Genomic DNA, 9,133 nt, shown 5'->3' with positions numbered 1-9,133 from the left:
TGGTCGACACAGGATTTTGGCGCTCCCACTTAGCGTTCAGACGTACACTCAGAAAGCTCCGATCACGAATAAATTTCTACCGACATGAGTTCAGTGACCAGGTCTTTAGACCTTGGTAACAGGTTCTGCAGACAGAACCTACATTAGGAAGGGGGGGGGATGTTAATCCCATTTCGGATTAACAAACGATCCTCCAATTGAGGACATTAATAAGTGTCATGAAACGGCACTATAAAAGTTGTACATTATGAGATATTGGCCACCCAAGGCCTAGAATCCATGGTCTTGAATTTTTTTGGGGCTAAATGCCAAGCTTTCCATTGTGAGCCCTTGAGACCTGTGTATCGTCCTTTTGCTAATGCAGGCTGTATTGGGAATTGCTTTCTTGTGATTGTATTTTTTACCTATTTGGAATTCTTTTGCAACCATATGAAATGGTATCCATGTAGGAGGTATTGCATGTGTGTATAAGTGGTTTGACTTGTACCTCACTTTTTGTCCAATTTGTCTAAAGGAGAACTTGATCCAAACAAGTGAGGGTGAATCTTGCAAGTTTGAGCTCATGAACTTTCCCTCCACACCATTGACAAGGCCATCTGCAATGTCATGGTTTCCGACACACAACTCAATGGTCATATTTGGCTTCAATTAGAGGACTTGGTGGAGTCTTGCAGTTGCTTGAGGTTCATGGAGTATTTGTACTTTTCTACTGCATGTTTGTTGTTGTATGTCGATTGTCACAAGGACATGAGGCTCTCCTAAATTTTGATGGGGTATTTGTACTTTTCTACTGCATATTTGTAGTATGTCGATTGTCACAAGGAACATGAGGCTCTCCTAAATTTTGATGATACACTTTGTCACTATGCTTATTTTTGTCATCATTAGTGTAGAAGAGGTGGGCTATATCATTTTTTTGAGGAGGTGTTCTGCAAAATGAAGCATACAAGTACTGTAAGTCCATGTCTACACGCATGCCTATTCTTATTCCATTAAGAATTTTTATGAAGGTTGGATCATGTTGTCTCATAGTGGTTTTTAACTCATAGCACTTTGGTGTTGTTTGCCAATACATGGGTGCAATTGCTTCTAGCAATTGTGATTGTGGCTTGGAGATCCATGAATCACAAATAGGACTTGCTTGGAAAAGATCACCACACAGAATGACATCAATGCCACCAAATGGTTTATCGTGCATGTGCTTGATACAATGTAATCGATTATCACAGTAGCAAGGCTGAGAGTTTTGGATCCAATGAGGGAATTCTCTTGTAATGTGTGGATAACATATCTAGTTTTTCTGTGGATAGACTTGTAGGTGTATTTGTGAGCGATGGTAGATGCAACGCTGAATGGATTATTGTTCCACCTATGCTGAATGCAGCCTTTCCCATGTAGGCCATAAGAAAGGTTGTTGGGGACTCAACATCATCCTAAATTGACTTAGTGTAATGCCGCAAAAGACCTTGGACAATGATCAATAGTGTGAATGTCTTTCATGTGCCTGCTCCACCAGTTAAGAAAAGATTGAGGGCTTTTATTGGTTGCATCCTCTTTCGTAGCATGACATCATTGAATATTAATTGCTACTCATCATTTAATTTTTGGAGCTATTCATAAAATGTTGCATTGGTGGGCATGAAGATGTTGGTTTTTGGGACTCTAAGCTCAGAAAAAAATTTGGTGGATTTGGAACATCAAGTGCAATGTCATAGTGCTCTCTTTCATTTTTTGTGCTAGGGTGTTCTCAGAATTTGAGTTGGATGCTTTTGAGTAAGACCTATTGCATTCATTCTCATCTTGTATTGTTGATGGCTTGTTATAATTTTGCATGTTGCTGAGAATAATGTCAACACTTGAGGTGTAAACATCATGCCAAGACTCATAACTGTCGAAGCTTGAGAGCTTATTATTTTGGAATGGGAGGAAAAGCAAGCATTGTTCTCGGTAGTAATTCTTAGGCTCTCTTTCCTTGTTGTAGTTTATGTAACACACTATTCTTAGCTTCTTTCATATGTTGTGTGTTCTTCCCGGTTGTGTCAAAGAATGCTAGGAAATCTGCAAGGCATATGTTGGAGAGATGTACAGGTCTTCTAGTGTACTTTTGAATCGAGTCTGGGAAAAATATTTTGGTGCTATCCTCTGGTGCTTATTCTAGGGATCGTCGTCATTTTAACAACAATGTACGTTCTTCTGTCGAGGCCATGTAAACAAAGACACATTGCCTACTAGTAGAAGTGCTGAGAGGCAGTGACAAGGCTATGTACACAGCTTGTTGCAAGCTCAACTCTACTGTGTGTTTAAGATTACAGTGCCAATTTTTTGAAGTCGCTCATTAATGCTAGCATTGTTTTCAACACACCATTGGAATTCTTGCTTGATGGCTCTAGTCAATGTGGTCTCTATTTTTGTCATATATGAAGTGCAATAGCTTTTTGCACCATGCACATTGAGAACAAATTGAATGTCTGTGTTGCGCACCATACTTCAGATAGATTCTTGTTGAAATTATTCATGTTTTTGTCTTGTGGCTTTTGCTGCAAAAAAATTATCGGCATGCTTATTGTGGTGCCGACATTTTTTTTTTGGTTTAGTTATTTCCAAGCGCTGCAACCAATCTATGAATGAATCTTGGCAGGGTGTTGCATTCTTCAAGGCTAGTTTAAGCCTTTGTCTTGTTGTTTTTGGCAGTTGTGAATTGTTTGAAGTTGTTTTGGAAGAGGCCGTAGCAAGATTATGGATGCCATAGGAATCCTAAGGAAGCCAAATCTGCATGTCTTTCCAATTTTCATTCATGTTTTTGTATGACAATGAGTTTGTGACTCACAGAGGTTCTCTGGGAGGTCATCAAAGTTTGTGCTTATGTATTTGTCAATAAAATGCACAATCTCTTGGTCTGTGTTCTTATCCAAAATTGGAGCATTTTCAATCCATAGCCAGTCATAATCATGTTGGCTTCCTCTACTTTGGAATTATGTAACAAAGAAGTAATCTTGGAGTCTACCTATAATGGTTTCTTCAGATGCCAAGAGTTTCTTCATTGCTTTGAAGAAGCGATGGATATAGTAATGCGCACATGTAATGGGATCAGATCGAATGAGTCGTGGCTCATATGCACCAACTGTCTCATCAAAGTGCTTTCTCGATTGGGTTTAAAGCTTGCAAACAATCAATTAAATCTCTCCATAGTCTCTCAACTGTAGAAAAAGTCATGAAGCAAGTGGGAGGGCCTAGTTGTCAAATCATCACAAAAAGATTTTTCTTGAGCTTCTCTTTGAAGTCAGGAGAACTGCACAATGTCTCAAAGTCTCTATAGCCTATCTTAGAGCTTAAAATTTGCTCTATATTGGTGTCGGGGGTGACATCTCTTGTTATGAGGCTAGAACCTTTAAATTTGCCTTTACATAGTCGAACCCAAATTGATGACATCACTTTGTTGACCATGATTTTCATAGTTTTGAAGAATAAATTTTCAATGTTCAAAGCAAACCGTCTATCGCTATGCGTCAACTCCCATTTTACTGTGAGCTAGTAGTTTTTCATTGCGTAAGTACTGATGGTATTGTCTTTCTTCCCCAAAGAACAATGTTGGTGGAAAGTCTTCAAATGGTGCAACGTGAATCATTGAGTCATTTGTGTCTACCACTTGATGTGAAGAGTAGAGTCCATGCGCAAGGTAATCAAAAAAGGGCTCATCATCTTGGCCATCAATGTGTTCATCATTGTCAAGTTATTTTCAAGGCTTCATTCGAGGGCTATCATGTGTGCCACCCAATTATTGTTGAGGGAAACATTGTTCGCACAATAAAGAGGTGTAGGGAGTAATGCATTCAAGGCTGACATTGTTCTTAGAGGGCGAACAGAGCCACTCATGTATGAATGATTGTAGGATAACTTTCTCTTGATTCCAACCAATATGGATCCTTCAAACTCAAGAAAGCATGGAAGGACACATTGAACTCTCTCTAAATCGGCCATCACATTGACTATTGTTCCACACAAGCCAAGTTGTCTGTTGTGTGTGAGTTCATGAATCTACGCAAAAGGTATTCGGATAGATATCAAACACGCCTCAAATTGGTTCAAGTTTTTGACACTTTCAATAGATGCATTGAACCCTTCAGTTGCAAGTGAAGTGAAAGAAGAAATCGCATCCTTCTTCAAGCTCTTTGCATAGAATTTTTAAATTCTCTATGAGTCTTTGCTAGAGTGACCATTTGATGTGCTTTGGGGGCAACATATAACTCAAGGGTGCATGCCAAAGTTGTTTGGCAAACACGAGGCACAAACAAGAAGCACATTTATGTGAGGGTGTATCTTGTATGGCTTGTAAATAGGCTTTAAGAAGGGAATGCTTTATTTCCATGCGAACATGTTGAGGTAGCTTTGCCTTTAGCTTGTAAACTTTCTTTGCAATAGAGCTTAAGCTATACAATGAAGAGGGAGACAATTCCAAGAAAATGTTTGATATCGCATTTGCAATCATTTCAATGTTGGCGATGATCAAACATACAAGCAATTATTCTTCTTCCTTTGACCATGCAATTTGTTTTCATTTAGTCTTATTTTCTTTCTCTCCAACAAAGCTATAAATTTTATCATGCAATTGAAGAAGTATCAAGCAGTGCGTTGCCAGTGCTTTCACTCTTTTTTTTAAAACCCACATTGATCAACTTTGGCTCACTATGCATAGAAAAGTATAAGGCTATGTGCAAGCTTACTATAAAGTTACATGGAAAGACTTCCAAGGCACTCATTACTAAAGCCAAATAATTTGTCATTGTGTGAAAAAGTGCATGAATTTAAGATAGCAAAGATGGAAAAATTTCCATTGTTTTGCAATGCAACAAAGAAGAGAGGGTTGAAAAAATAGTCAAATCTTTCTCCACATAAACTTGAAACAACCATTGGACCATAAGGATTTTGAACTCTTCAAGAGACAATGTTGACTGGACCATAAAGTGAACTGTATTCAAAAGACACATATTCAATGGAAACTTTGAGTTAAAGTAAAAATCAATTGATATAAGTTGTAAAAAGTTTAAGTCTATTTCATAATCATTCATTTGTTGGGAAGTACAAAAAGTAAAGAGGTGATTACAGCATTGGGGTAGTACAATAGCGATAGATAGGTATCCAACAAAAATATTGCATTTCAATGTATCTAGGATGTAGAAGGAGTTGGGCTAAAACCAATTATACAACCTTGATTGTCAACCAAAAATGAACCCACTTGAGTAATTTCAAAGAGTAACACCCTATTTAGAATAGCATTTTTTTTGTAAAGGTTCACAAGGGAGTCTTCAAGCCCAAGCACTTTATCAACACTCTCACCAATCAAGGTCACATCAGAGCTACTCCACTAGGCACAACACTTCAAGCTTGAAGAGAAGCCACCTCAATAATTTCCATAGTTTTGCCACATTCGAAAGCAATAGCCACCATCTAAGAGCTTATTGACCTTCGCTTGCTTGTAGATTGCACACTTATTTAAAAAGAAAACTCCATTCATGTTTGTTATCTCCAAAGTTCCAAAAACCTAATGAAAATAGCAGTTAAGATATATACACATACACTTTTCTTTCCATGTATTTAAGCACTCACTTTTACCTCTTTGCCATATCCCATCTTGGATATTTGAACATGGAAGGCAACTTCAAGCTCGCGTTTGCGTTTATCTCCGAAAATAGGTGTCAATAATGTGATGTCCAAGATAGAGAGAGTGTTGGGCACCTCCTTCCAAATGCCGATGTTTCAAGCGATAAACATGAGAATTTTGCCTCTCTGAAACTGGTTATACCATTTGATGGTTAACATTTTTCCTTTTGTTCACGAAGGTAAGCTAAAATGCAAGCGGCTAATCAATCCTGAAAAGGTAGTAAGCCTAAAGCTTTACGAAAAGCTTCTAACTTTTCACGAGGAAGAGCCTTTGTGAATAAAGCTGCCGTGTTGTCATGTACAAGGTATGGCCAATCAATCTTGAAAAGGTAGTAAGCCTAAAGCTTTACGAAAAGCTTCTAGCTTTTCATGTGAGGAAGAGCCTTTGTGAATAAAGCTGCCATGTTGTCATGTGTAGGCACATAGACCAAGCTGATCTCTACTGCAGCAAAGAGTCTTTCCCTGACATAATGGTAATGCACCTCAATGTGCTTAGTGCAAGCATGAAACACTAGGTTCCTCACAACTGCTTATGCGCTCTGGCTATCAATGAAAATCGTAGTGCTAGACGATTATCCAACAACCAAATCAACCATAAGACCTCTAAGCCACACACACTCAACTGTAGCTGTAAAAGCTGCCCTGTACTTGGCTTCATAGCTAGAAGTGGCCACTGTAGGTTGCTTCTTTTGATATACATGAATCACCAAGGCGAAAGCAAAACCCATGAGTGGACACTCATGTGTCATAACATCCAGCCTAATCACTGAAAGCATGTAGTTATGACTCACCCCTCTTTGGATAAAATAATCCAAAATACTGAGTGCCCTGTAAATAGCATAAAACCTGCTTAACAGCCTGCCAATGCTTCGTACTGGGCTATGCATAAATCTGCTCAACTATGAGACTGCATATATGGCCTCGTGTTACACATAAAGAAGGGATCCAATAGCCTGCTGATACAAACTAGCATCAAAAGAGTCTCCTACATCTTGAAGACTAAGTTGAATACATGTCTCCATCGGTGTAGCCATAGGTTTTTAGTCTTCAAGATTAAACCTCTTCAATAGCTTTTGTATATATTTAGACTGCAGCATAACAATGCCATCATTGTGCTGCATAAAGTGAATCCCCAAATAGTAATGCAAGGGTTCCAAATCTAACATCTCAAACGATGACTGCAAATCAACCTTAAAGGTTGAAATCTGATCTATATCGGGTCCTGTGAGTAGCATATCTAATCTCTTTGTTAATGATGTTGATTCTTGCATTTGATCCACCATAGCTCTTCACATTACTGCAAATTTAACAGAGTATATATCCCTTGCTTTCTGAAATGTATCCCACAAATATGCATTTAACTACCTTCATCAAGCTTATTGCCTTCTTGCTTAGGCACAAGAGCATAAGCAAGACAACCAAAAACACGTAAATGAGCCACAGAAGGCTTCCTACCTTGCTAAGCTTTATAAGGAGTTTTAGACTACAAGGCCTTGTTGGTAGGGCATTTTTGTTCAACACATAGTTTGCGCACATAGTTGCCTCTAACCAAAAACCATGAGGTAAATCTTGGGCTTTCACCATACATCGTGCCATCTCCATGAGAGACATGTTCTTCCTCTCAGTCACACCATTTTGTTGAGGTGTGTATGGCACTGTACATTGATGCCTTATGCCTTTTTCAGCTATATATATGCATGAAATTCCTTGGACATATACTCCCCCCCCTCGATTTGAACGAAGGGTGCCAACTTTACATTCACATGCATTTTCACCCATGGATACAAAGTGCCTAAAGCACATAAAATGTTGTTGCCTTCTGTTTTAATGGATACACCCAACTATATCGAAGTAATCATCAATAAAAGTGACGAAGTAGAGATATCCCCCAATACATGGTGTCCTCATAGGACCACATACATCACTATGTATAAGCTGTAATTGCTTAACAGCTCTCACAAATCCATTCTTAGGAAATGATGCCCGATGTATTTTACCAAGAATACACTCCTTATATACATCATTATGTATAAGTTGTAATTGCTTAACAGCTCTCACAGATCCATTCTTAGGAAATGATGCCCGATGCATTTTACCAAGAATACACCCCTCATATACATGTCTAGTAGGGGTCTCAAAAGTTGGAAACTCAGACACCAGATCATGCCTTTGGCGTAGCAAACTGCCATAATTCAGATGGCCAAATCGCGCATGCCATAATTCTGCATCACTAATAGCACGAGTCGTAGACTGAGCAAGTATCATGCTGCAACTTCTTAAATACACCCATCTTGCATAGGCCATGAAACAAGGTACCTGAAGCAATGATAGAATAATCATCATTTCTATCCTCAACTGTACATCTGTCATCCATAAATTTCACCATCAAGCCTAACAAGGCTAAGGTTGAGACTGACAGCAAGTTCTTCTTTATGCCTGGCACATATAGAACTTTAGAAAGAGTAAATGTGCCCCCATTTGCAAGCAGTGATGCACAACTCTACTAACTCCTTTGACAAGATATGAGGAACCATTTGCACATGTGACGGTTCCTACACTCGGGATAGATTCCAGAGATGAGAATAAATTTTTTTGTGAAGTAATGTGCTTACTAGCACCACTGTTAAAGTACCAAGAATCCGATTTTGCCACTGACATGCATACATCATGAACAAAAGGGTCATAACTGCAATGTACAGTCCATGCCCAATCGTCTCGAGTAAAACTTGTAGATTCCTTCTTCTCAGCACTTGGTGCAGATGCATCAGCCCCACAGCCATGCCTGATTCTTTCTTTTTCTCCTTCTCTAGCTTTTTCTTGCACTCATTTATGTAGTGCCCTGGTTTCCTGCAATAGTGACACTTGCTCTTGTTTTTAGGCTTATCACCTTCTTTCTCTACATCCTTACCTGAGGATTTTGATTTTGGCTTATAACCACCATGCGAAGAAGCTTTACCTTTGCCTTTCTAACTGGCAACAAAAGCTTGGTCACTAACTCGCATAACAGATTTGTTTTTCCTAGATTGCTCTTCTTGCAAGAGTATTGAAACCAGATCATCAAATGTAAGGGCATTTGGATTTTCCTTCATCATAAGTCTAAGGGTAGAGGCAAAACTCTGATAAGAATCTAGCAATGCATTGAGAACTGTGGGCACAAATGTACTATCAGGATATATCTCATCCACATTAGCGAGCTGTTCCTTAAAATCTTTGATCTTGGTCAAGAAGCTGTCCATATTCTACTTCAGATGTACCTGTTTCACCTGGTTGCATTGGTAGTTATGAAACAGGACAAGTTTCACTACCACTGACCAGGCCTTTAGCAACCAATACATGCCTCATCATATAGGACCACAATGGGTAGTTAGTCCCATCAAGTTTGTCCTTAACAGACAACATGTTGAATACATCACTACTGCCAGCCACATGACTATCTACCAAATGCAAAATCTTTTAACACACTGCAAGCACTTAA

This window comes from Cibotium barometz, chromosome 31 (genome assembly GCF_041138505.1).
Source record: "Cibotium barometz isolate CiBa-2024 chromosome 31, ASM4113850v1, whole genome shotgun sequence".
In the NCBI taxonomy this organism is placed as follows: Eukaryota; Viridiplantae; Streptophyta; class Polypodiopsida; order Cyatheales; family Cibotiaceae; genus Cibotium; species Cibotium barometz.
This window is presented reverse-complemented; position numbering follows the sequence as displayed.